This window comes from Poecile atricapillus, chromosome 2 (assembly GCF_030490865.1).
Source record: "Poecile atricapillus isolate bPoeAtr1 chromosome 2, bPoeAtr1.hap1, whole genome shotgun sequence".
NCBI classification, from domain to species: domain Eukaryota; kingdom Metazoa; phylum Chordata; class Aves; order Passeriformes; family Paridae; genus Poecile; species Poecile atricapillus.
Window position 1 is genome coordinate 123,129,485 of NC_081250.1, and position 27,396 is coordinate 123,156,880.

A 27,396-nucleotide genomic window follows, 5' to 3' on the forward strand; every position below is an offset into this window, starting at 1 on the left:
TACACCTCTCTTAATAGTCAAGATATTCTGCCCTTAAATTCAGCTGGGGCTGAGCAAAAGAATTTGAGGGCATTTAATGAGTAAATCTTCTATTGCAAACTTTGGGCAAAAATATCTCATTATTGAGTCATGTCAAGAATTCCCTAAATAAAATTTCATTTTCTCTTATTCCAAGAAGGCAGAGCTAAAGACAAAACATATACTTTTATTGCTGCATAGTAATAAAAAGTAATAAATATATTTTTTTAAGAAAAAAAGATGTATTCTCTTGCCAGTTTTGTTACCTGAAGAAAAATTCCTGAATTTTTATGATACTTTTTGGCCATGATAGACTATTGGATAGATAGATAGACAGATAGATAGATAGATAGATAGATAGATAGATAGATAGATAGATAGATGATAGATAGATAGATATCAATTTAGACAGATATTTGGATATCAATTTAGTAGAAGAATTACTTGGTGTAACTTTCTGCTTGTTCATATGAGGGGACATATGGATTGTTTTCTTCCTCCTTTATTTGCCACTATTGCTAAAAAATAAAGGAGGCATGCTATTTTTGGAAGATGATAAATTTCCCCAGATACAAGAGTTCTGTTGAAGTCTGGATGGTTCATTCAATTTGATTAGTATTTTTGCTGAAGTAGCTTAGGAGGGCCTCTGTTTGATGTCAGTGTCTTCCCTTGCTTCTTTGAGAAGGAATTTGTGACCTAGTTGTGGAAATGTTTAGAAAAAAGTTGCTTCAAAGGTTACATACATTATTAGCTGCTTTTCCACTGCTGAACATTACTACCTTAATCCTAATGGAAGTTATATACACACACCTTAGCAGACAAGTGGGTCACCCTGCTGAGTGGATTTCAGGCTCCTCAGAAAGTGATACAGCAGCAAAACCATTGCATTAACCAAAATAACTTCCAATGATCATAACAGGTCCTGGCACTGGGTGGAAAGGGCAGGAATCCTGGCAACTTCTCTGTTTTCTCTGCCTCTTCAGCAGATAGTCTGTATTTTCCGAAGACATGGCTCTACTGTGAGAGGACCCTCCTGTCCACCACCAGACTTCAACTAAATATGAATTGGGAACCTAATTAAAAAATGCAACACTGAGGCTGTGAACCCGCTAATTTCAAATCCTGCTGTATATGTGCAGAAAGTGGGAGAGAAAAACAAATATAGAGGAGGACAGTGAATGTTGAATATGAGATTATTTTTTTGCAAAATATACTTCTGAGTGTGCATGGGAACCCACTGAAATGCAAGCTGACAAACACTGCTGAAATTCCTACTCTAGGCATTAATTTTTTGTATAGATTTTGAACTTAAGTGATGTACAGAAACCTCACTTTCCCTTCTATAAGGGGATAAACCTGGTAGATAGCATCTTAACCCCCAAAACTGCACGCATTATTAGTTAAAATCCAAGCCCTTTCAGAATAGTAAACCATCTAAAAAACTTCAATAGATAAAAACACTTTTTTTTTTTGCTCCAGTAAACCAGCATATTTTTGAGTAGAACTTCTGGCAAAAATAAAACATATTTTTCATTATTGTCCATTCAATACGTGAAAATATTCCTGTCTGATTTTATTATATGAAAAAATAACCCAGGAAAAAATCCAGACAGCGCACCTTAAAGTGAGATGTGTGTAAGTACCTTACACTTTGACGAGATTATCCAATAATATTCATTACAGATATTCACAAAATATATCTGTAAAAGCTATTAGACATAAATAATTATAACTCTCCTGGAAATAATGCAGTGTTTGATTTATTGTATCTTCTATAAATTTTCATATGATAGGTGTTTCTGGACATGTAGTTTGTGACTGAAATTTTGGGGCAGATCTTTTCTCCTTTGGTTGTAACTGGGGTTTCAGGATACATTTTCCTTTTCTTTGTATTGCTTGAGTTCTGATTTTTGTGAGGGGCAGGAGCATGATGTCTGATTATATTTTTTAATATTACATTTTTACATGACCGTATTTGCTAGCCAACAGCTATATTTCAGTTTATCTCCAGACTGCCTTGCAAATGGAAGCACTTTATAAAACAAGTGAAATCACAATACCCAATCATTCAGAAATATTGGACTACTTCAAATTTTTATAAGCTCTTAAATTTTGAGGTGATCAGGGTTCTGAGCTTGCATTGCACAGAATAATTTAAAATTATTGGAGCACTTCACATATTTTTAAAACCACTTCAGCTAGGAAATGATGGGGTTCCAGAAATATGTGGCCTATAAGGGTATAAAATTATCGGAGAGCTTAAGTGTTTCATTGTGAAAGTGATCAAGGTTCCTTGCTTGCACATTGCAAAGCAATTGAAAATTACTGGAGTGATTCAAGTGGTTAGTGTTTTTTTAGGATTTTAAGACCTTCCTGCTCAAATACCCTTTAAAATTGTTAATGCTTCCAATATTTTCAATTTTTGAGTATGTACCCATTATCCTGCTTTTCCTTATTTTGGGTTTTTCCTTTGTTGATTTTTTTTTAGGTCCATATATTTGTCTTTCAGAGGTCTCAGGGCTAACTACATAATGAAATCCTTTTGTTTCCAACAAACAGGAGCTTTGATGAACTTAACTATGCTGTTGCTTTTGGAGAAAACAATTTAAGAAATAATTTTTATTAATGTCAGTATCCAAAGCTGAAACCTGAAGTTGTGCCTATATCTTTTATTATTTATAGACTACTTTCCATAGGTAGCTTATTTAATTTAAAACTTCATAAAGTTCAGATGTTAATTAATTAAAAATTACTTAATATTGCATCTGATATTGCAATGTTTTTTTAAAAAAATACCTTTAAATCACTGTGTTTTTTCTTTGTGTGCCCTTCTTTCTCCTCCTTTCTTTTCTGTCTTCAATACACACACTGCACAAACCACTGGTATATCATAATTCATTCTCTCACAGCTCATTCTCAGTACTATGTTTTGGTAGAACTCACAGTGGGTAGAATTTTGAGCTGGATTTATCATCCACACAAGAGAATCATAATAGTTCTATATTTTAAGAAGGGAAGAAAAAAGCACTATAAAGTGCATCATTCTGCAATGCATTGTTTCTGTACATTGAATTTATGACTGTAAGAAGGAAATCACTTGTGTTATACAGGTATTCTATTGTGTGCGTTTAAAAATTTAATTCAGTCCCTACCGTGCTATTTGTTTTACTTAACTGTTTTCATGAACTTTGCTTATTTCAGGTCTATATTTCCTTACCTTATCTCCATTATGAACTGTTCTCTTCACCCATTTTCCTCTTCTAAAAGTGTAAAGAAAAGAATCTAAGCAATGGAAGCACTATGTTTTTTTATTTTTTTTAATTTTATTTTTGCTTTAGGTCTAAGTGTAGTTGCAGAACAAACTGTTTAAACTGAAAAGGATGCATACATTTTTATCTTCATGTTGTTTTTATGAACTGTATTAGTAACAAGTAGTTTTCTCAAAAATTAAATACTTTCTTTACAGAGGATTTAAAAATGTTTGCTCAACAGGATGAAATTTTCTTTAACTAGAAAAGTATAATCATAGACTTAAGAAAAAGCAACTAGAAAATACTTGCAATAAATAGATCAGGTTTTTTGATGATCAAAATGGAAATACTATATTGTTTGACATAATATTGGATTCATTTTCATGTTACTGTTTTCACTTTTAAGATACCTAGAGCAGTCATGATTTCTAGGAACTGAATTTGAATTGACTGTGAGCTTTATTTATAATGCTCTTTTTCATTCCTTCATGAGAATTTTAAATTTTGAGCTGCCAAAAAGTGCTTACAATGTAAGAAAAATTTGGAATTAGAAAATTAAAATTTAAAAATTATCATATTTTATGCTTGCTGTCATGAATAGTGTCCTTCAATCATTTATGATCCACAGAAAATTATACTAAATTATTTTTGTATTGGAAAATCACATTACTATTGGCTACAGATATATTCCTATCAATAGCCTCTGTTAAAACAATGGTTTTGCAGTTTTCGAAAATGAAATGGCTTTTACAATTACAATTGGTGGAATAAAGAAGATAGATATATTCAGGGATTTAAAAGACTGAGGTCTGTAAGCATTAGTACAGAAATTGTTTGCAGTGTTAACATTTTACCACAGACTGAATTTTCTGTGTGTTACAATAAATCATGTCTTATTGGGTGAGTGTCTGGCCCCTATTTTTCAAGGCAGTATTTTCAAGTATTCAATGTGATCACAAGGAAAGAGATGCATGTATCTGTAGTTTATTTTAATCAAACTGATTTTAGAAAAGGAAAAAGCAAAGCCTTCAGTAGGCACAAAAATCTCTTCCCTGACATTTCTCTCATGGTTTTTGGTGACAGGAGATGTTCGAGTTTTGGGAGAGATCTTTTGGGGTAACTTTGAAAAAACTGCCTAGAAAGCGACGATGATGTACCTTCCTACTGTGTTACTGTTGTCTTTTCCTAGCAGATATATACTGATATAAAGTGCAATAAGAAGGCCACAAACACTTAGGTTTGCTTGCACAGAGTGTGTGCTGCATAACTGCAGTGGTAATATTGTGCCATGGGTGACAAAGCCAAAAGAGTGAGCATGTACCAAAGGGGTCCAAAATGACCACCAAAGTAACATGGGAGAATTACTTAGTTGAAACTGGCTAAATTTTCATTGCAGAAGCTGTAAGACAGTTTTGTGCTAGTCCCCAGACCCTTAAAAAAAAAAATAAAAAAAATCTCTATATAAGGATTTACTGCTATCTACCACCAAAGTAAGGATACTTCTCAAGGTAGACTTTTGATCTTGGTGAGGATGACCATCTTCAGTCACTATTAACAGCAAAATGAATAGTGCATAATCAGTGCCTAAGGCTGTTCCTTAGAACTTACCAATAAGTTTAGACATCTCATAAATCTGCTGCTGAAAATAATCTCAATTTCACATATGTAGGCATCTACTTCTCTAATTTTCATATACATACCAAAGTGTTCAGACAGTGTGACCTAATTATTTGTTGCACTTTTTCCATCCTTCTCTTACGTTGGTAATTTCAGAACTTCTTGGAGTTTCTGAAAGAGTATTTCTAGAGGAAAAATAAAAAGGGAAATTATTTGATAAATACAGTCCACATGACCTGCTTTTTAGAAAGGGGGAAATACAGCTTTTCACCTAATTGGCACACATGCTCACCATGGATGATGTATAAATTGGTTTATAAGAAGTTTGTGTATAAATACTCACAAACTCTTCTGTTACAAGAACCATATGTATGTTGAGATTTTCCATTTGTGGAGTTTGGATTCTATTTCTTTCTTATTTTTAACCAAAAATTGGTCACAGGTTTCTTTTTGTTTTTTCTTTCAGATACTTTTATAATGGTTATCCCTTCATATTGTAACTTTGAACAAGGGGATTCAACTATTTTAACACTTCATCTAGAGGGTGGAGAACAATTACTCATGTTTAGAGAGGCTCCTAGAGAAAGAGAATTAAGAGACGCCTTGCCACAACAAAAATATTGTTTCCTTTAACTTCTGTAGCAAATTCAATTAATTTGCCAACTGAGCACTATCGGGGAAAACCAAGGGAGTGAGAAATAGAAGTGTCAGTTAAAAGGGGAGCTTATGACAAAATTACAGGGTTCAGAAATGTTGATGGTTTTCCCATAACCTACTGGATTCCTGAAGCATTTATTTCATGGTTTATCAAAGATGTCTTCTGCAGCCTTCCCTGTGCTGCTGGTCAGTGTTTTTTTCAAATAACACCTGTGAAACAGTATAAACAAAAAACAAACCAGCTGAAAACACGTAATTGTTTTAGCATTTATTTCCTATGGTGTTTCATTTTGGATTCTGAAGTTAGACCTGGGTGCTTTTTTTTTTTTTTTTTTTTTTTTCACAAATTAATGGGTTTATTTACTTCTGAACATAATATATGAAGGAGCTGGTACATTTCCCAAAATAAGTTGCTATATGCACCTTCTCAGAGGCTGAATATTCATGAGTTGTGATTGATCAAAAGCAGCCACTCCAAATCCCTCATCACACACAAAAATTCAAAAAAATTTTTGAAATCTTGAATAAATAGCCATAACATTTTAATACTGTGAATTTTACAGAGAGTACATATTCAATATGTATTAATAACTTAAAAATTCCTTAAAGATGGAGAAGTAAATATATTAGTCAAGGTCAGAATCTGTAGGCTGAGTAATGATAAATTTGGTAAAAACTAGACCTTTAACTTCTGAAAATTATGTTGGCTTGTTACTATGGTTGGCATTTGGTTCACACTCTGAATGGTAGATAAAATGTTGTAAAGATGGAAACTTTTAATAAAAAATTTACTTAGAAACACTGAAAGCTGTAGCAACACTATTTCAATATTCCAAATTCATTATAAATTTTAGTTCTATTCATTTAATTGTGATTTTTTTCATTCTTATGTTTTCCAACACACGGTTACATTTATAGTGTAATCAAAGCAGTGTTGTAAGAAATAAAAATTAATTTATATATTAGTAATTTTTTTAAATCACAAAGCTTCATCATTGAAACATTGTAGAAAGAGCCTTTTAGAACCATCAGAAAAAGGCAAAATGCTTCAGATTAAGAAAATGTTCCTAAGCATTTATAAATACACATATTAATCAGTATACTTTTTTTGTAACATTGATATGATTAATATATTATATTTTAATGGGATCTGGTATGCGTGAAAAGGAAAAAGAGACTTGAATTAAACCAGCCCTTTTTAATTTTTTTTGAGAAATAAAAACTTTTTCCCATTTTACTGGTGTTTGACATATAGGAAAATGCAATTCATACACAGTGCAAACTTCTACCTGTGTATGCAATTTATAAAAAAAGGAAGTTAAGAATAATGTTTTAAAAATATCTCTTTGTGGAAGGTTATCACTGTGAAAGAAAGGATGGACCATTTACCTTCCTACAGAGTAGTGTGTGTACCATAAATTAGTCTGATAGCTAATACTAATAATTTTAGTCCTTGAGAAAGTGTTAAAGTTTGGTCTGGAAATGTAAAGACTGTGTTGGGTTAGTTGATTCAGTGTTTTAAGCATTTAGTTAGAGAATACCTTTTATTCTTGTAAATGGGAGAGAAATTGACCTCTTCCTGCTAATTCTCTATATAACTAAAACTATCACAGGAATAAAATGATTGCTATGCTATATGAAATAAATCTTACTAAACTGATTGTTTTTCTTTGTATTTTTTTGGTTTTTCTGGGTTTTTTTGTTAGATTTTGCATTTGGCATTTTGGTAGGGTGTTTTGGGGTTTTTTTTTGGTTTCTCTGGTTTTGGGGTTTTTGTTCTTTTCCTTTGAAATATGTGACAAATTTTTCTTTCCTAAACCTTTGGTAAATGTGATTGGGTGCTTAGACTGTAATGAAGAAAATATAAAAGACAATTTTTAATGTTCTTTCAATCTATTTCTACCATGACTGCCTATAAAAAGTAGGTTTATGCAGTGATTCTCAATTACTCCCCTACTTACCATACATCCAAATCAGCACAGTACTGGATTAACCCTTGTGAACTTCATTTGAAGGAGTAGGCCAGAGAAGCATCAAATGTTCAAAAAAAAGCAAACCCAAATTGTTCAAGAAATACACTCACAATTTTTTCACATGCCACAATAGTGCTCTCATGACTTAGGGGTAAAAGGAGTACAGCTGGGATTGTGACTGTGTGAAGTCACTTCTGAGGAGAAAAAGGCAGAAATGAGTCAAAAAGTCAGGCTGCATTATGTCCCCTGGTAATTATTACACTGTTGTGTATCTAATTCTGTCAGTGGCATCTGGCTGCACCTCCACATAGCTGTGTTGTAGAGCACTGACTGTACTGGTAATACTCGGCAGAACTGGGGCTTTTGAGCTTGTTATATTTATATATAAGGTGCTGGTACCAACCGCAATCCTGTGGGACCCTACCTGGGACATAACAAAGTTGCCATTCAGTGGCTATCATTTAAAAGGCTGAGCCAAGTGGCCTTTCCTTGATTATTCCCTCTACGATATTGTTGATACTGCTTCTGCTAAGAGAAAAAAAATTCTATTTTTACAGTGGTCTTTTGCCCAGAACAGCCTGCAAATGCTGAGACAGTGGAAGAAATAGAAAACTTGTCAGTTGAGCTTTAAACTCTTTGGCTGATGGGCAGCTGCTGTGGTTGGCTCTTCTCACAAGAACACCAAACTGATCTCCTCCCTTGCATCCAGTGTTTGCCCTTCTAAATATTAAGGTTTTGCCTGAACATCTGCTCAAAGAAGTGGGAACTGGTCATATACATGAAGCCAAAATTGTTGTAAGACCATTTTCTGACTCAGAAAATCCAGCTATTTTCCTACTCTGGTGATACAAACTTAAAATGATTCCATGTTTTATTCTTTAATTTAAATCAAACAGTTTATTCTCAGAATTGATGGGTTTTTTTGGGTTTTTTTTAAGATGAGTCATTAGGCTCAGTTCTTCGTTTTGTATTCCTCTTTGCAAAGTATAAGTCACAGCAAATAGCATGCCCAGTGAAGATCAGGCCACTGGCTTGCCTTTTAAAAAGTTTTGAAAGAATTGTTTATTTTAATTGTTTATCTAAAATGTCGGTCTCTTTGCAGTCTGGGAATCACTTACAGCTGCTAAATTGCTTCTCACTTACTTTTGCTCTGTGTTCTGCCTGGGTCCTCCCCATTCCTGCATCCCTAGGGCCATCTGCAGGGCATTTCTCCAGTTGAACCCACAGGTAACTGTACCTTCATCTTTTCTGAGTCCTTGCTTTCAGGAGCCCTTTTCATCTCACTGTAGGCAATGACTCTTTGAAATCAGATCTACTTTAATGATATACTAATAGATGAAAACCTGCATTAACTATTATCTCATTCCAAAAATATCTAGCCTCATGCTCCACAAAATTTTTGAATGAAGTTGTTCTTTATGCAGGACTTCACTGATAACTGATAAGGAGTGGTTGAAGGTAAAGTGATTTTAAGTGGGATGGGTGCTTTTTTCCACCTGGCAAATTGTGTAAACGGCAGTGGTGTGAGTTTCTAAGTGCATAAAACATGTAATTTGGTATTTTTTTTTTCATATCTTGTTTGTTTAGCTTAGTATGGACAAGGTTTATCCAGTGCAGGTTGTATGGCCACTGGATGAGAACAGCCACCTGAGTGGTGGAGCCATATTCTGTGTTTTTTAGGGTTTTGTTGTAGTTTTGTTTAGTTTGATTTTGCTGTTTTTCTAATTTTTTTTCTGTAATCACTTCAGTAATTAAGAACAGTTAGATGTTATGTCTTTGTGGCTTTTGATGGTTTTCTAGTTCATATGAATGGACAGCAGGGGTTTGCATCCCTGTTCCAGGAGAGATATTAGTCACCTCATAAATTGGCTGGCTGGGAGGAAACTCTTTGGTGCTCACACCAAAGGGAACAGGGTGAAGGATATTCTCCTGGCATTGAATGCAGGTGAGTGGGAAGGTCCTATGCAACACGGCCAAATTCTATCCTGAAAGCCCATGGCTTAGAGGACTTTGCTTCAGGGGAAATTTGACCCAGACTGGTACCTGAAGTCTGCTTTTCAGTCAGCTCACAGGAAATTTCAGCAGTCTGAGTCTGGAGGTGTCAGGTCCTGCCTGCTACCACCGTGAGGAAGGGCAGGTGACCTGTCAGCTCCCCAGTTGCTTAAGGTTCCTGTCCTGAGAAATGACAGGGTCAGTGGTCAGGCTGGCAACTGCCTGTTTCAAAAGGGCAGCTTTCAAGCTTAACCTTGAAAAGGAGTCTTCTGGGATTTGCATCTGCTCTTTAAAACCCATGGAATCCAAATTTCAACTTCCTAAAGATGATTCCCCCTGGCCCAGAAGCAGTACCTCCAGTAAGAAGTACTTCAGGGCTTCACCAGTCAGAAACTTCACTTATTTATTTGTAACTTTTGTATTTACTGCCGAGTGCCCTCTTAGTTTTATTTGAAAAGGAAATTGACTTCTCTCTCTCTTTGTCATTGCCTTGTTAACAAGGAGGAGGAAAAGCTGCCTAATCTCGACATTATGAGAGTTGTTAGAATTGATCCCAAGTGAACTCTGGAGAGCAGAAAGTCAGATCACCTCTTTGTTTTGTTCCAGGGGGTTACCGAAAGGGAATGACAGCCTTCAAGGGACCTATTTTCCACTAGCTGAAAGACTGCATTAAGCAAGCATGTTTAGTGAAGGGTAAAGAGAGTACCAGTGGGAACGAATGCGTGCACCACCATAGCAGGCACGGGGCTCCGAGCAGAGGAGGCAGATGTCTGCTGTGCAGAGCTCTCTAAAGAGGCCACGTGGGCCTTTCTGCGTAATTCAGCATTGCAGACTAAGTCCTCTGCAGCATCCTCTGGGGTTCTTGGTAGAGAATGGCTACAGGCAGCCTCTTCTACCCTCTCCTTACCTACCAGGCAGAGCTTGGTCCACACAGGAGGTGTTGGGAAATACAGAGATTTCTGTAGTAGTGATTAGGTGTCCCCATTCAAGCTTGTGTAGAAACTATCAAAAAAAATCTTTCCGTACTGTTTTTTGGTGAGTTCTTAACATCGTTTTACTCCTGTTCGTTTAAACATGGCTAATAAAAATATTCCTTCTAGTATTAGTGTATTTACCAGTACCACAGAGAAATATTTTTTAAGTTATCTTTTCCCTTTCTGAGATTTATCCCATGTATATAAACAAAGTACTTTGAGTAAGCTAGTTCTCTTCCAGGAGGGAGGATGCCAAATTTCCATGCCAATGAGAATTCAGCATGAAGGGTTGGAGAAGCAGGTAGTACAATGTAAGATGCAAAACAGCAATATCAGACTTTTCACTGATACAAACAGAACTGCAATAAAGCTAATTTGGGTCAGTGCTATAGACCAAAAAATAATTGAAACTCCTGTGTTTGTTCCGGAGCAATATGTAATATATTTGTTACAGTACTGTAGCTTCAACATGCAGGCAGAAAAATTTCTTACAAGACTAGGAAAGCTGATCTCATCTTCTTGAGCTCACAGAAAATTAAAAAAAGGCAGTTGTTTCCTATGAGGCTTAGTATCCTGATGAGATGTGCCACCAGTGAACCTTGTGCCCTACCTTGTTTACCAGCATCCTTGCCAGGTGGACCCAGAAGGAAGGAGCCTGCCTGCAAAAAGGCATACTACAACTCCCTGGAGTCACTACAGCCTGAATGAATTTTACTTCTTAAGCCAGAAAAGAAAAAACTACTTTTTTTTTCCCTCAGTGCCTAAATTCTAAGGGCAAACAGAAACTCATGCTGATGGTATTTTGTCTTTACCAGACAATATGTTTCTCAGACTTACAACTTGCTTGGCTCTTTGAGGCTACTTCCAGCCTCACAGGGAGAGAATTTCTGTGAGAGGATCGTAAGGCATGCACTCTTTCCCCCTTGTGCTCAGGACTATACTGAGCAGGCCCTTGGCATGGTGTTCTCCGAATCTAAAGGAATAGGTGGTGTGGAAATACAATGAGAAAGGTGCTGGAAGTTGAACCCATTATTTCAGGCATTTAGGGACTGATTCAGAACTTGTTGGTGAATCAAATTTCTGATTGATTCTGTGGGTTGCATCTTCAAGTGAAAACAGAGAGTATTGAGAGTTATTCCGTAAGGTTTTCAAATGACTTCTGAGAGATCCAAGTCTGACCCACTTTCCACTGATTTAGCTTTCTTTTTTACTCTGTCTTTACTTATGAGGGAGACTAGTCTGCTTAAAAGGATGATGTAGGAACAAGTTTCCATCTGGCAGAACAAGAGTGCCTAACAAATCTTTTATATAAGGTTATTTTCAGTGATCTCTAAACTTTAGTCCTCTTCTCTTTTTTTTTTTTCTTTTCTTTTTTCTTTCTTTTCCCTCTTGTAAGAAGAAAGACAGGTAGTTTATCCTACTCAAGGAAATGTCATTGGAAAGCCATGGGAAGAAGCAGGAAAGAGCTGATAAGATAGTGATTATTTTTTTAAAAAATATGTGTAAAGTTATTTTAAATTCTAAGCATCTGTTAACAGGGACGTTGTTTAAAATTGTTGTTCATAAACATCAACAACTGTTTAACACTTAAGCTGTAACCACCTTTTCTGCCAAATGGTTAAAAATAATTATGTAGTAGCTTAAATAGTTAACACTTCTTTTTTCAAAGCAACCAGTAGGCCTTTTTTTCAGGTAAAGCCTGTATCTACAACAAAGAGAATACTACGAAGGGAACTTATTCTAAGACAGGATTTTTATCATGTTGGGACATTTCTTACCAGCATTATTTAAAAGCTTTTTAAAAAAATCCTCTCTCACACCTTTGTTCTTTCTGTGCCAGGAAATGTTGCTACATATTTAATACCATATTTTAAATGTTTCATATGTTTATGACATGAAATACATGTACAATATAATCAAGGCTCTTCAGATTCTGCTGTACCTATTTCACTGCAAACAGCAGCCTGAGACTTTGTGTGAGGAAATTCTTCTGACCACAAATGCTGTAAATTGAGAAATATATTTTATAACTATTTTTTTACTGTTTTCTTCTCTTTCCATTACATGACAAAGTAAAAATATGGGGCTGCTGGGAAGAATTCTTTTACTCTCTCTCTTAAAATTACTCTGTTTATTCTGAACATTTTGTAACTAACTCTTAATAAGTCTGCTTTAATTTGGGGAACATATAAAAAGGGACAGAGTGAGGTTTGCTCATCATCCTAACCTGGATAATATCATTGCCTATTTCTCAAATAAACCACCAAATAACACCCTGTTGGCAACTTCACACCACTAACAGGAGACCTAAACAAGAACTCTGGTGAAACTGAAAGGCTCCTCATTTCTCTCAAATAGGATTCATTTTCTAATTTTATTTTCATGGATCTGACATGTACATATGCATGCAGAATTCCTAGGAATCTAGTTCCTGCAGGTAATACAGATTAGAATTTTTTGGTTTTTTTTCATTTCATGGCTTTTGGGCATGGATAAGAGTAAAACAATGATTTTTTTTTTTTTTTTTTTTTGTAACAATTTATGTTAATTAAATGTTTTTGTGGCCATGGGCATAAAAGGAAAGTTATCTGATGGAACACTTGATCTACTTTATGACTTCTAAATTAAAATATTGCAGGTAATTTTCTTTCATGGAGAGTGATCTGTCTGAATGTATTTTTTGTTTATTTGGGATTTTTTGTAGTTGGTTGATTGGTTTGGGGATTTTTTTGGGTTTTTTTTTTTCACAGTGAGAGCTTTTAGTAAAAAAGTAACACTTTTTTCCTTTTGTTCTGACATTTTCTTAGATCATTCCTGGGAAACTGTAGAGTGCAAATTACTGATCACCAGGTTTACATGGATCTCCTTGCCTATGCTGTCAATGGCTCAACTTTTCCTCTCACTAAATGAGTGAATCATAGAACTTAAAACACACAGGCCTGATGTAAGACAAAGTGACTTTGAGCACAAAACTGAAACATTTACTGGGATTTGTAGAGGTGAACTAGTAAAAAAAATAGTTTATAACAGGGTCTTTGGATCTGGGTTTTTTTTCATTAGATGATGCTGTAATTACTAATACTTCAACTTGTGGTTTTTCACCATAGCTGCAAGAACAGATTCTTTCAAGTCTTCATACATTAATGTAGCATACTTTGCAATACTGAACACTAACTCTTCTTATGAGTGTCAGTGTACTGTGTGCTATAATATAAAGACTGTAATGTTTCAATTTCCATCCTGTTCTCTTTCCGCTGTTGCTTGTTTACTTTGGTTTCATCATATAAATATTTGTGTGCATACTGGTTTATTGTGTTGCTCTAAACACATGTGAATCTAATTACCAATGTGTTTAATTTGAATGTAGTGTTACATGGTTTTTAATCATGTTCCAAGTCACTTTTAATGGTTACAAGTAAAATATTTCTGGAACACATACTTCTCAGACTATAAGGATGTACTGTTCCCAGAAATAGCTGAGATTATTTAATTTATTAGTAAATGAATGTTGTGCAAATACTTTTGGATGCGATCCCAATGTTAATTAACAGAAAGTAAAGAGGTTAAGAATTAAACTTGAATTCTATTAGGTTTTGTGGATTTTTTAATACATTTCAGCAAGTCATACATCTTTCCTCTCCTGAAAAGCACACCCCAAGTATGTATATGGCATCCTTTGAGTTGCATGGAAATTATATTTTGTGTATATTGATTTCTTAGTACTAGTCTGGCAGTAATAACACTTTGGTTTATTTTCTAAAAACTTATAAAGGCTGGAAAAGTACCAGTGAAGGATTTATAGAAATGCAATGACTTTTGCCCTTTGTTGCAGCAGTGATACTGACAGTAAAATTCTCCCTTGGAACTTTTTCACTCTATTTTGCATTTGTTGTTGAAAGACTGCTTGCTGGGATGAAAAATAGTTTGGGTCATCTAAGCTAGAATTTTTTTTATATCTTTTCTGTATTTCTATAAGATATAAAATATTTTATTGCTTACAGTACTGAGAATTCTTGAACAGATAATTTTATCCAGGTTGTATGATGGCCTACTACAGCCAGTATTGATTTTTTGTGCTGAAACCAGATAGCACCTGTAAAAAATAAAACAACAAAAAAGCACTTTGATATGCGAATAGAGATTCAGGTGCAGAATGCATTCTGATAATTTAATGTTGTGTGTTTATTTGCAGTTTGAACTGAAACATACATTGAACAACCAGCTATATATTTATAATTACTAATTATTTTGTTTCCACATGAAAGTCTGGAAGAGACATAGTAAGTTACTTCTTCCCACTATTTTTTTTTTTCTATACTAAACCATTTAATGTCCTCATCAATTAAAGGATATTTACTAAAACAATTCTAAGGTGTGAGTCAGTGAAGCAAAGAAAAAAAAGATTAACATCTGAAATAATTACATCTAGTAGCAAATGTAAAACTGATTCTGTTTTGTGATGTTTCAGTTTCTTACATGTGATTCCATTGGTATGTCACTTCCATCACAGTGCTCTTATGTAGTGTGATTCGACATTGTTATCATTCAGTGTTTCATTGTTTGTTGTGTGGAATTTATTTAGCTGTTCATGCTGCTGTCTGGTTTTCTGTGTTTCCTTTCAAGTGATTCCTTCCCTTTTCTTACATGAGGCGGATTTGCAAGTCATTCTTTACCTGTGTAGGCTACAACATGGCTGAAATGCTTGATGTTGACATCCTGCTTTTTTCCTGTGTCAGCTTCCTCTTGTTTCTGCTGCAGCAATAGTGGGAGCCAGAGTTACATTTGAATGTGTAAGCAGGTAAATATGTATTCCACAAACAGACTGTGTTATACATTCTTCTAAGCTACTCATTCCATACACTGTTTCCATGCTAATTTTTACAGGTTGTGATTTTATATGCTTGCCATTTTGCAAACTATTACAATCACTGACTTTTGTGGAATTCTCAGAAGAGTTGCTCTTGCCAGTTTCCCATCTGTGATAGTGGCTGGTAGCAAGTACTTCACAAGTAAAAGAGAAATGGTGATTATGGAGGCAGTATTTTTCTAGTTCCAGCACTTATTCCCTTAGGGACCTCCTGGGTCAGCCTCTGAATCCTAGCCAGTATTTATATTTTTGGACAGCCCCCTTTCCTATAAATTAGTATTTTTTTTAGCCCATTTATTACATCTACCTTTAAAAAATTCTGAGGCAGTGGTTTCTGCCTTTTAAAGACACATTGCATTAAAAAAAAACAACAAACTGTTCACTTTAAATCTCTTTTATCCTATTTTTCATCGGCCGTTTTCTCTTTCTTTTAGTGTGAGAGTTAATTGCTCCCTATATACTTTCTCCAAACAGGCCTTCCTCATATTTTGGCTCAGATCTGTTTTCCCAAATTAGGTTTACTTATATAAAGGCTATTTCTTCATTTTGAGAGTTATTTTCCCTCTTTTCTATTTGTACTTTCTCCTTTACAAGATTAAATTATAAATATTATGCAATCAATAAGAAATAAAGGAATTCAATGGCAGTTTTTATAAAGAAGTTGTAAAAATGCTTCTGTAGTTTTCTGTTACGGAAAATTTATCTCTGATTGTAATGTCACTTCCAGCTTAAACTGCCCACTCTATCTTTATTTAGTGAATTACCTCTGGCCATTGCCACATTCTCTCAACATACACTTCTTGTCAGGTCAGGCATCAAAGTCCCTCCAAGATACCTGTGCATATAGAACACCTCTGAAGGTGTTTCTTTGCAGCTGATCTTCTTCCAATCTTGTTTACGTACACTTTTCAGGGTAGGCTGTAGTCTAAACCAACAGAAAGAAAGAAAAGAAAGCAACAGGTCTGATTCTCTTTCCATTCAGCACACGTGGATCTTGAGCTGGGGATAACTACTGCTGTGCTTCAGCTGTTCTGTAAAAAAAGTATTGGTGACAGCTTTGTAAATATTGATGGTCAACATTGGTTTTCAGATTTGTTGTTATGGATATTCAACGTTTTCTTTGTGCATTTGATAAAGAACTTGGTATCTAAAAGAAGTGAGCTGTTTTTGAACATCTAAGATTTATTGAAAACTGTGATTTACAGCATCTAAACATGTGGCCTGAAACATGGGTTTGGAAAGGTTTCTGTAAATAAAAGACAAGTTGATGACAGCACAACCTTTTTTCCCCCCCACTCCCTTAATTGTCATAGATATTGATTTTAGATGCATCCACTCTGATGTATTTTGCATTATTATCGACATGAAAATGTTACCTGTGATACATTTATTTTTCCATATCAGAAACAGTAATTTAAATGAACAGTGTTTCCCCAACACTATTAAAAAAACTACAGGGTCCTTTTTAAAAAAAAATATACTTTGAATACACAACTTTTAAATGGTAGAACAGGATAAAGTATTTTTACACAGCTGTTCAGAAGCAAGAGTGGCTGTAATTGTTCACACCAAGGCATTTGGTCTTGCAATATCATTGCTTACCACTGTCATAGAAAACATTAGATATGATTAGCTGCAGGTATCCATGCCAGATGATATCCTGGTGAAGTCCTTTATATATTTCATCTTATAATTGTATTTGCAAGTTAATGTTTGAAGTGTCAGTCTTTGTAAAATTAGCTCATCTTGTTATGATTTAGAGCTTTGATGTGAGTGAAAGGCTTCAATTGCAATGCACAGTCACATCTGAGAGTAAACTGCATAGACAAAGAGCCTTACAAGACTAGTAAATCAAATACTCTGAACTGTCTATGTGGATTATGAGGTACTATTTGCATAACTTTGAAGTATTTATACTGATGAAATTGCAATAATTAAAATCATTGCTGTGTCAATTGCTAGATGCCACAAGGCATAGCAATTACTAGCATGCAAATCAGACTTTGTGTAAGCATTTTAAAGAATAATTACCTTATTTGATTCAGATGTGCCTGAAAGGCATTAAGAATCATTTGAGCTATTTTGCCTTCAACAATTTTTAGGTCTCAGATAATATTGTTTTTATTATTGTTGTTGATGATAATACCTCTGTGTGGGCACATGTCTATATGTTTCTGGTTTAGGTTTAAACTGGAGCTTGGTGGTGCAACTTGCTGAAACAGTTAGGAAGGATTTATTTTATATTAGCTTGTTCTCCGTCTCTGTCTCCAAATAATTTTATTTTGCATAAGAACAAATACAAGCATGCAAACTCTTCGGATTTTGTTGGTTTTTTGTTACAGCTTGTTAAATCCTGTGTTATGGGGGAAATATATAAATTATTTCTTAAAGAAAAATAAATCTGTTATTTTTTCTTTAGATTTTTAATAGACGACTTGGGTTTCCACAAAATGATTTTGAAATACATATTCTGAAGAAATACAGGCTGTAAAGAGGTGCTCATTCACGTAATTGAAGATACATAATGTATTGCAGAAACATAATGCCCGTGAGGAAATTAAGTAAGCCTGCCCAAATTTCAGAGCCACTTCTTCATTCTGATTCTGGGTGGTGAAGATGTACTCTGCAGTGACAGTAGTGGACATTTGACAGACACAAGTGGCAAAGAGTGAAATAGGGTCTCCTTCTGAGGCCAGGGCCATACCACAGTGCAAAGTCACTCAAGAAGCACTGCTAAGTCATTCAGGCATTGGGGTTAATCAGTGCCATGAGTTTTCCTAGAAAGGGTCCTGCTTGGCAGTGCATAACCCAAAGTACATTGTATGCCCTGATATACAGCATTTTTGAATATGAAAATCAGGAATTACGGTGTCCTTCCCTCCTGCCTTTGTTTTCCAAGTAACTACATTTCCCATGCACAGTGCAGTACTTGCTGCTGTAAAAATCCCAGTTGTTTAGGTAATACTAGCTAAGACCTTGTCATGTGTGCAGATGCATATGAGAGTTGTTTTATCAATTTATAAAATGAGACTTGTTTTATCATTTTATCCTGAATTTTTCAAGGATTGTGGGGAACAATCATGTCAAGGAATTAAATCCTCTGTATGAAGAAATACCTACACAAAGAGAGCATTATATTTGTTAACATAAATCACCTATAAAAACATTAGCATTTTATCCCTGATAACAAAGGCACAAATAATTAGGGAAGGAAGAAAAAGTAAATCAGTATGAGATGAGCTTCAACACATGATGCCATTACAGTGGAGCTCTGAGAGACATTAAAACGTGTGCCATGTAGATAAATCTGAGTGCCATAAAGAATCCACCTTGGCCACTCCACCTCTGTCTTTGTGTGGGAGTGTTGTTTATTTCACCCCTTTCTCCTCTTGCAAAGCTTCAATTGAGCTCCTCATCACTTTGTTGTGAGTAAAATATGCACTGTCCTCTCACATGAGAAGAGGTTTGTGATCCCTATGAATCTCCAGAACCATGTGAACTTTTTGGAGACACCAACTTCAGTTATAGTGACAACAGAAGATAAGCCTCTGCATTCTGATGTCCTCCTCACCTCTGTAAATTATAGCATCTTCTGAATAGGAAGCAAACCCTTTATAATTAATACTCATTAACTGAAATAACTTTATGCTTATTGACCGCTTGTTGTGCCACAAATTTGCTGTTATTACGAACATCTATTTTTAACTAAATAATAGCATCGTTCTGATCTAGTTTTGAGGCACAAGACCTGGGTTTCAGCCCTGTATGCTGTTCAAATACCACCCACTGTTCAGTGAGCCCAAACTCAAGCCTGAAGACTGAAAATCTGACCCTTGTGAAGTGGCTGGTCCTAATGCTGAGAGCTACTCCTTGCTAAAACATGCTTCACTTAATATTTCCTCACTTTTATTCTCCCCATTATATTTTTTTTGTCTTTTAACTATGAAATTGAATATGGGTTTTTTGAAGATTTTTTTCTGCTTCAAATTTAAACTGCCTTTGTCTGGTTCTGGAAGCATCTTAATTGTGGTGTTTTTTTCAAATATTCATACCAGAGTTTAACCAGATATACGTATATATATATATATGTGTGTTACTCCATCCATTTTTTACAGAGGCAGTTCTTTCACCTTCCAGCTCCAGTTCCCTCCCATATAAGTCTAGGGCCATCATCATTCATCATGTTCACATAATGGGTTGGAAGAAGAGCTATCTATACTTGCTCTCCTTAAATGAACTGCTACTGTTATTACAGAGGTGTGATTGCTGCTGATATAATGTATTGTAACCATCCAATGTGAAATGCATTTTGTGATGGCTAATAAGTACATTAACAGCCTTTATGTTTGCATTATTAGGATTTAGTTAGAAACCTACTATTTTTGGAAGAGACAATCACCTAAGCCAAATCATTTCTAGTCTGACCCTTATGTGCAAGGGCAGGAGTATAACTCATCCTAGTTTTTCCTCTATCAGGATCATAAATGGTCATGCTTTAGCTGTCATTAACATAGCTTGAACTGGCTACTGAAAGAGGCCAGTGCTGGCAGCACTTGTCACACTGCAACTTAACAGCTTTCCTTATGTTTTTTTAAAATTCTGGTTCTAATAATAGTGTTCATCTGAGCCACCATGGCATCCATGAAGACCATTGTAGTCTGCATCCCTACATCCCTTTCCAGTTCACATCTTTATTGATTTTGTTGGATGATTCAAGCAATTTTTTTTTTAAATCTGCATCATTTTTGCGGGGTTTTTGGGACTCTTCTTCATTCTTATTCCTTTGTTTTTGTTCTGTTTCACCCTCTTTGGGAAATTTCAGTGGATGTACTGAATCTTCACAGACATCTGCATTTTCATTTGGTTTGTTTATCAGGATTGGTATTCTTCAGGAGTGTTTTTGATGCCTAAAAAGAAGCTATTGTGTATTGAGATACTTTGGAAATCTTAGTCCTTATTCATTATTTAGGGTTTTCTTTCAAATAATTAAATATTTTTCTTGTGTTTTTTCCAAAGGAAAAAAATACTAAAGTGAACAGTAATTCTTTACTTATTACTGATGAACATTATCTGTCACCACAGTGTTTTATACGGAGAAAAGAAATTAAAAGGAAAACCATGAAAATCAGTAGAGATACAGTCCTTATACAGCCAATATACTTACTATTCACTTTTTAGTGCGCTTGGTATGCAGAGTTTGGTCCCACCTATAAAGAGGACACAAGACCAGATGATCTAGTACATACTAATGATAAAATACAATACAAAATACTGCATATGATCATTGATCCAAATGTCCCACAAAGGCCTGTACAGGGTCTTGTGTTGCACTCCTGGTGAGCTCTATATGTCACAGAGGCAGATCTTGAAGCTCGAAGGAAAGAATCCTTGTGTCTCACTGGTTTGTTTTTAGGATATGCTATGGTGGAGGAAAGAGGAGAGAGAGAATGGGAATAATCATTTACTGCCAGTATGTTTTGAGGAGTCATTCCCTCAGAATAAAAAATATGTGAAAGTACTTTGGATCTCAAATTTCATCATATGACTGTTTACTTTGATGGAATATATCTCAAGTAGAGCAAATGATGACGTTTATTCAACCCCACACTTAAAATTAATTGCAAGTGCTCTATAATGTTAGTAAATTTGGCAGGTGTGACTACATTAAATCTTTCACATTTTGCTTTCCAAACAATAAAAAAGATCAAACCAATTATGAGGATGGGTTGATCCAACTGCAGACAGACAAACCATCTGGCATGTTTTGAAATGCAATTATCTTGGAGTTTGCTTTCGAAACTGACAAAATCTGTGGTTACTGTTTTGCTCTGATTTGAGGGAACTTTTGAATGTCTTCTTTATTCTTAAAGTTGAATATCAGGAACTGGGTTGTCAAAATAATGTGAAAAATACAGGCCAAAGGGGATTTCTTAACATAGAATAATCTCAAAAATCCTATGTTGTGCTACAGTAGCAGTTCCCATGTTGCTTCTGTCATTGCTGGAGTCTTTTTTTGTGTGTGTTGGTGTTTTTTTAATTTTGGGAGCACACTACCTTTTTTTTTTTTTTTTTTCTTTCTGTTACATTCACTGTGTATTCCCTTTGAAATCTTAATACTGCCAGTTCAGCTTTGCTGAATTTGGGGGAAAGAGAAGAAGCTTTTAATTAGTAGCTCAGGTTTCACTAGAGTTGAAGAAAGACATATCATGTCAACATAAATTATCTTCATGAAGAAAATTAGGAAGGTTATTCCTTGGAGATTGTAGAAGAAATCTAGGTGTTGGAGGAGAAAGGATTTCAATACTTTTCTGGTTTTCTACCCACCTATGTTTTCAGATTGTGCAGTTACAACACAAACTTAAGCTGTGTTAAATAAACAAATATATTGTGGGAAACTATGTTCAAGCACTGGGACCTAACCAGAGTCATGGGGGCCCTGCTGTTTCCCTCAGATTAGAAGAAGGAAATTAGATGTTGTCATCCTTTCAATTTATTCTAGCTAAAGAGAGGTAGAAATTGTATCTATGTCAGAATTATCTGTATCTATCTATGCCAGAATTATTTCACTTCTCAAAAATACTTTTTACATTAAAGAGCTTCCCATTGTCATAAGTAGCTACTGACTTACTGTGGCAGTTTCTTTTTTTTTTTTTTTTAACTTTTTATTTTTTATTTTTAAAACTTCCTTAAATAAAGAAAATATACACAGGAAACTTCTGCAAGCTCAGAGTGTAAAGAGTAAAAGTCCCACTACTTCTCTTTACATTTAAATGGAAAAATGGCTCAAATCCAGCTGTTTCACCACTGGATTGGTGAAGGTTTCTGTAGTTCATACAGCTGATTGTTGTATTTGGCCCCTCTGCAAATACACTGAGTTTCATAAGTGGCTAAAACTGGCTCTACTCCCTTATGTAGCACACACAGTAGCTGGAGGGATAGTTCTCGGAAAACTGTGAGTGTTGGCGCTAACCCCTTTTTAAAATATGTGTAACAGAAGGATTTACACCTTTTAATTAGAAATTTTCTTCCTTTAAGCTAAAAAATCTACATTCTTTCTGGGTGTCCTGGGTTTTAAAATGGGATATCCAGGAACTGCATGAAAAGCTACATACAGTAGAAGAGGAGGTGAAGAATACAATTTGAGATAAATACAAGACTTTATGCTGTGACTAGAAATATTTCTATAAAACTATGTATCAGATGAAAACGTTGAAAGCTGGCAGGTATAGTATAGTGGAAAGCTGTACTTATTCATTTACTAGACCTACAGCATAGAGTATTAGCCTGAGGTGACCACTTACCCTGGAAACTTAAGAACCAGATCTGAATTAACAATGTAGCTACAGCTCATAAAATTAAGCAAATATTTCCTCAAACAGAAACATTTCCAGCTCATGTGTGGGATGGATGTTGTCCACCCTGTGGATAGGAAAAAATTAATATTTGGGTCACCATAGTCGTCATTTAATTCTCCTTAAGGTAGTCCAGAGATAAAATATTCAAGAACAATTTTAGAAAAATCTCATCACAAATAAAACTTATTTTTTGCATAATTTTTTGGAAAAGCAGCTATCTCCACCAATGTATATATTTCCTTCCTTTATTTTTTTTTCTTCTTTCTTTTTTTTTTTTTTTTTCCACATGATATTGTAAATTCTATATGTATTTACTCTGGTCTCCTAACAGCCATATTGCACAGAAGAGTGTCTCTGAAGTGTATACTCTTTATGAATATATCCATGGGGTTTTTTGTGGATATCATTCCTTCATTGTAACGTGACATTTACATAACTTTACTTATGCATCACCTCAGATATATAGTTTAAATTAGTGTTTATTGTATTAAACACTGGACTTGCACACAATCACATAACCCTCAGAGAAAGGACATAGGAAAATAATAGGAAATCTCAAATATCTTCCACTGTGTGACTCAAATAGTACTGTTTTGCCAGAACTTGGTTGGAAGTTTTATTAAATGTTTCTGAATAGTAGAGTGCATGAAGGAATCCAGTTTCCATAATATGCACATAAGAAATGTGAGGAAGGACACTGTGAAGGACCCTCACTGACAGCTCAGCCCATCGTGCAGCACCTCCTGTGCTCCCTGGGCACACGAAGACATGACTGAGACCACCCTGGTTAGAGCACAGAGATTAGACCTGATGTGATCTCCCCTCTGCAGAGAACTGGCCTAAGGAAAAGTTGTTGGTGTGGTATCACCTCTAAAAAAGAACAGAAAATGCATTAAAGGAGTAAGTCTTGGCTATGAATAGGTTATTCTGTACAATGAGATCTCCAGAAGGACAAAGTTTTGATTTGAGAGTATTGAAAGAGAAATTAATATATGAAGTAATGTAGAACATTACTGTTAACATGTTAACATGTTAAAGTGCTCTGTGAAGATGAAAACACTGAGAGAAAGCATGATTACAAGACAAGTGTCCTGAAACAGAGTTCTGCTGCTGAAACCTTCCTACAAGAAGAAAGAGGAGTTGGAAGCCTTGAGGACAGATTGATTAAATTTTACATGAGGATTGAAAGTGGAATGGAAAAAGCAAAGAATGTAAGAATGAAGAGTCAGTTTGAAAGATGCAGTGGGTCTATTATTTGTGTTTTTCAAGAGCCTGGTTTAAGTAAATATTTTGATTCATGCCTGCAAATAATTCCCAATGTGCTGAGGAAATTTGTGTGTTTCTGAATGTTGGCTGGCCATGCCAAAGGAAAGGAACAGAATATCATGGAGAACTGCATGATGTTAACACTAAAAGTAGTAGAAGCAGGATAAAATTTATTAACTACCAAATAGAAAATCATGCGCATGAGGATGAAAGCAAAATAATTATCAAAATTATTAAGAAATGAAAGTGTCTGAGACAAGGATTGGCTGTGGATATTGAACACCAGAAGATACAAACCTTCTGAATTTTGAAAAAGGCATATAAAATGTGTCATGTGCTGCATTTTTCTTAAGAAACCCGTCTAATTTTTACAAAATAATAAAAAAGAAGGAAGAAACCCAGTCTGAGTAATGGAGAAGTCTTCAGAGAAATCATCATATGCATGTGTGCTGCTGACATGGTGGTTTAAGGCTTTAGTGTGTTCTGAATGGCATATTTGTGTTAACCAACAGGGAGAGAGATTAAAGTGCACTGTGAAACCTCCTCCTCCCATTCACTGATGTCAATATCACTTCTGGGTTAATGTTAATCCCAATCGTGATTATTTTGACCAAGTAAATTAAGAATAGGCATCTATATATCAAGGGAGCAGAAGATTTTAGGGAAAGAAGAAAAGAAAAAATAAAAAAGAAGGAAAAAAACATCATTTCTGGAATGGAAGCAGAACATTTTACAGAAAGAATTGTAGGAGTTGTGTACTTTTAGTAGACAATCTGTAAAGCTAAGTGATTTCTGTGGTGTTTTTTCCATTATATCAAGACACTTGAAGGCATTGATAAAAAAGTGAGAAGGAACCTATTTTCAGAGTGAAATTTTAAGTGGGGATTCTTCTAGGCTTTTGCATTGCCCTATTAGATTTGGGATGAATACATGCACATATTTTCTTTCTGCAGTGATTTTATTTGTATTCAAATATGAAAATTTTGTTTACATTCTTGAAAATTATAGTTAATTCTCAGAAAGAGAGAGGAAAGTTAAAGAGGCAATGGATTTCAAGGGGTCTGTTTCTCCTATCAGTTATGCTTTAATGTTAGTTTGATTTATTGGCTTTTATAGAAGCCTACAGAACTGTATCATAAAACATAATTTAGCCCACAATATAAACAACTGAAAATTTAGCATTTTTTTTTAAATAGGTAAATAATTTTTTGTTAATTTATCAGAGCTTTTTCTATTGTCTTTTGCTAACTATCTGTGAGATTTACAATTTTAGGAATTTAATCCCCATTTTTAGGAATTTAATCCCCATTTTTAGGAATGATATCTTAGCATGGTTGAATGCCTAACTTTTTTGTTCTAAGTCTCTTTTTCTCCTTTCTTTTCTAGACTCTAGTCCTCTGTAGCAGTAGTTAATTTTACATCCTTTTGCAAAAGATAATGCTTTTATTATAAATGGCAGAATTAATAGAATTAAAATTATGTTTACCAAAAATGGTATGAAAAGAGGGAAGAGAGTTTGTATGGCATGACTTGCACTATGGGGATAGCTTGTCTGTCTCTACAAATTTATACTATGGGTTAGATTTTCTTTCTCAAATGTGGGCATGCAGTAATCTGAACATTACTCTTGGGAGGAAGAAACCAGGAAGAGAAAGCTAATTCCTAAGAAGAGAAGAAACATCAAATATATGTAACATGAATCCCTCTAGGAGAAATGGAAATTGAAAATTTACTTTATTCATTTACTTTTTGTAATTTTAATTTTATTTGCTTGCTTAGTATAGATTGAGGGCAGCGAGAAAGACCAAAGGCTGTATCAGCAAAGAGAATGTCATTCTTCAAACCCTAGGAGCAGAAACTACAAATTTCGTTGGAAAAGGCTGTGATTTTCTTTGGCAAGTGTTTTGATGGACAGTTTGCATAATGTACCTGGTACTCCTTGATCATCTAGTGTTACTATTTTTCTTGCTTTACATGTTACATTGCATCTATTGATTGAATATTGAAAGCTTTTAAGCATTTTAATGTTTTATAAAGGAACAGGTGTTTTGGTTTTTTTCCTCCACTGAACTGATGAAGACAGATTTAAAAGACAATTTTATAGCTCACAGTTTTGTCTGAATCCCTTTTAGCTAGAAAATTGCCCTGTGTTTGTGTATGTAAGTAGCTACTGATTGAGATGTCCACAGGTGTGGCTAAAGAATCTACACAGTTCCTTCCTATTTCAGATTCTGGTACATAGCACAAGTAGGTTTCTTGGTAGTACATAGGAGGAAAGGTCAGTCAACCCCAAATCTAGAGCCAAAAGGGATAAAAATGAAAGCTGAAAATCAAAAGAAAGGAATAACCTGATAAACAAGCTTAGTTCTGCCAAGAAGAGAAACTCTGATGAAGCTCCTCAGTGCTTCTCTTTAAAAGCTTCAAACTACACCATGGAAGCAAAAAAAATCACTGAATTATGTTGAGAAATAAGGTTCAATATATTGGAGTCTGTTAAGCCTACTTGTAAAGTGTAACGCTCTGAAGATCCCAGCACTTGTTGAAGACAAGCTTTAAACTTGTAATATATGGTAACTGTTACATCTTTCTGATCAACAGGAGGAAAGGACACAAAGTGTTCTTTGAACATTTTTTTAAAATTTCTTTCCCATCTCCCGATAGACAGTTTTTGTTACAATAACCTGAACATTTTTATATAGCAGTATATTATTCTTGCCTCTGATGCAAAGTCAAAATTCAGCCTTCAGTAACGTTAATGAAGTCGTGTCATAAACAAAAACTTGAAACCTCTACAAGTCTTGGGCTGAATCCCATCATGTGAAGAGGGAGTGGGGACTGCTCCTTGTATGGCAACTGGGAACTAAATCCTTTATGGTAATATGCTGGGAATACTGGTATTATGTGATGAGATTATGATAGCACAGGCATAGCTTTGCAGCTAATGGCTGTGACACAGAGAATGATTCATAGATTAAGGATTATGTTTGGAATAGCACATCCCCATGCCTAGTGGAACGTAGAAAGAGGCTTCTTTGTGACTTTCTGGTTTCAAGCATTTTTGCAACTACTGAATAGTGACCAGCATAGGCCAAATTGAGAATAGTAGAAAGAAAGATATGTCAATATGGCCAATGGACATTTGCATTATCCAATTGGAACACCAAGGCATAAGACTAATATTGAAAATACAAACAATGTTAACATTTTGTTACACTTTTAAATGCATATATTTTATTATTTTAGCTATGCTTGCACATAATAGAATTGTTTGGGTTGAAAGAGGCTATAAATATCATCTAGTTCCAACCCCCTGCCATAGATAGGGAACCCTTCCTAGGGTTGCTCAGAGCCCTATCCAACCTGGCCTTGAACACTGGGAAATGTGGCATCACCAATTTCTCTGAGCAGCATGTCCAAGTGTGTCAT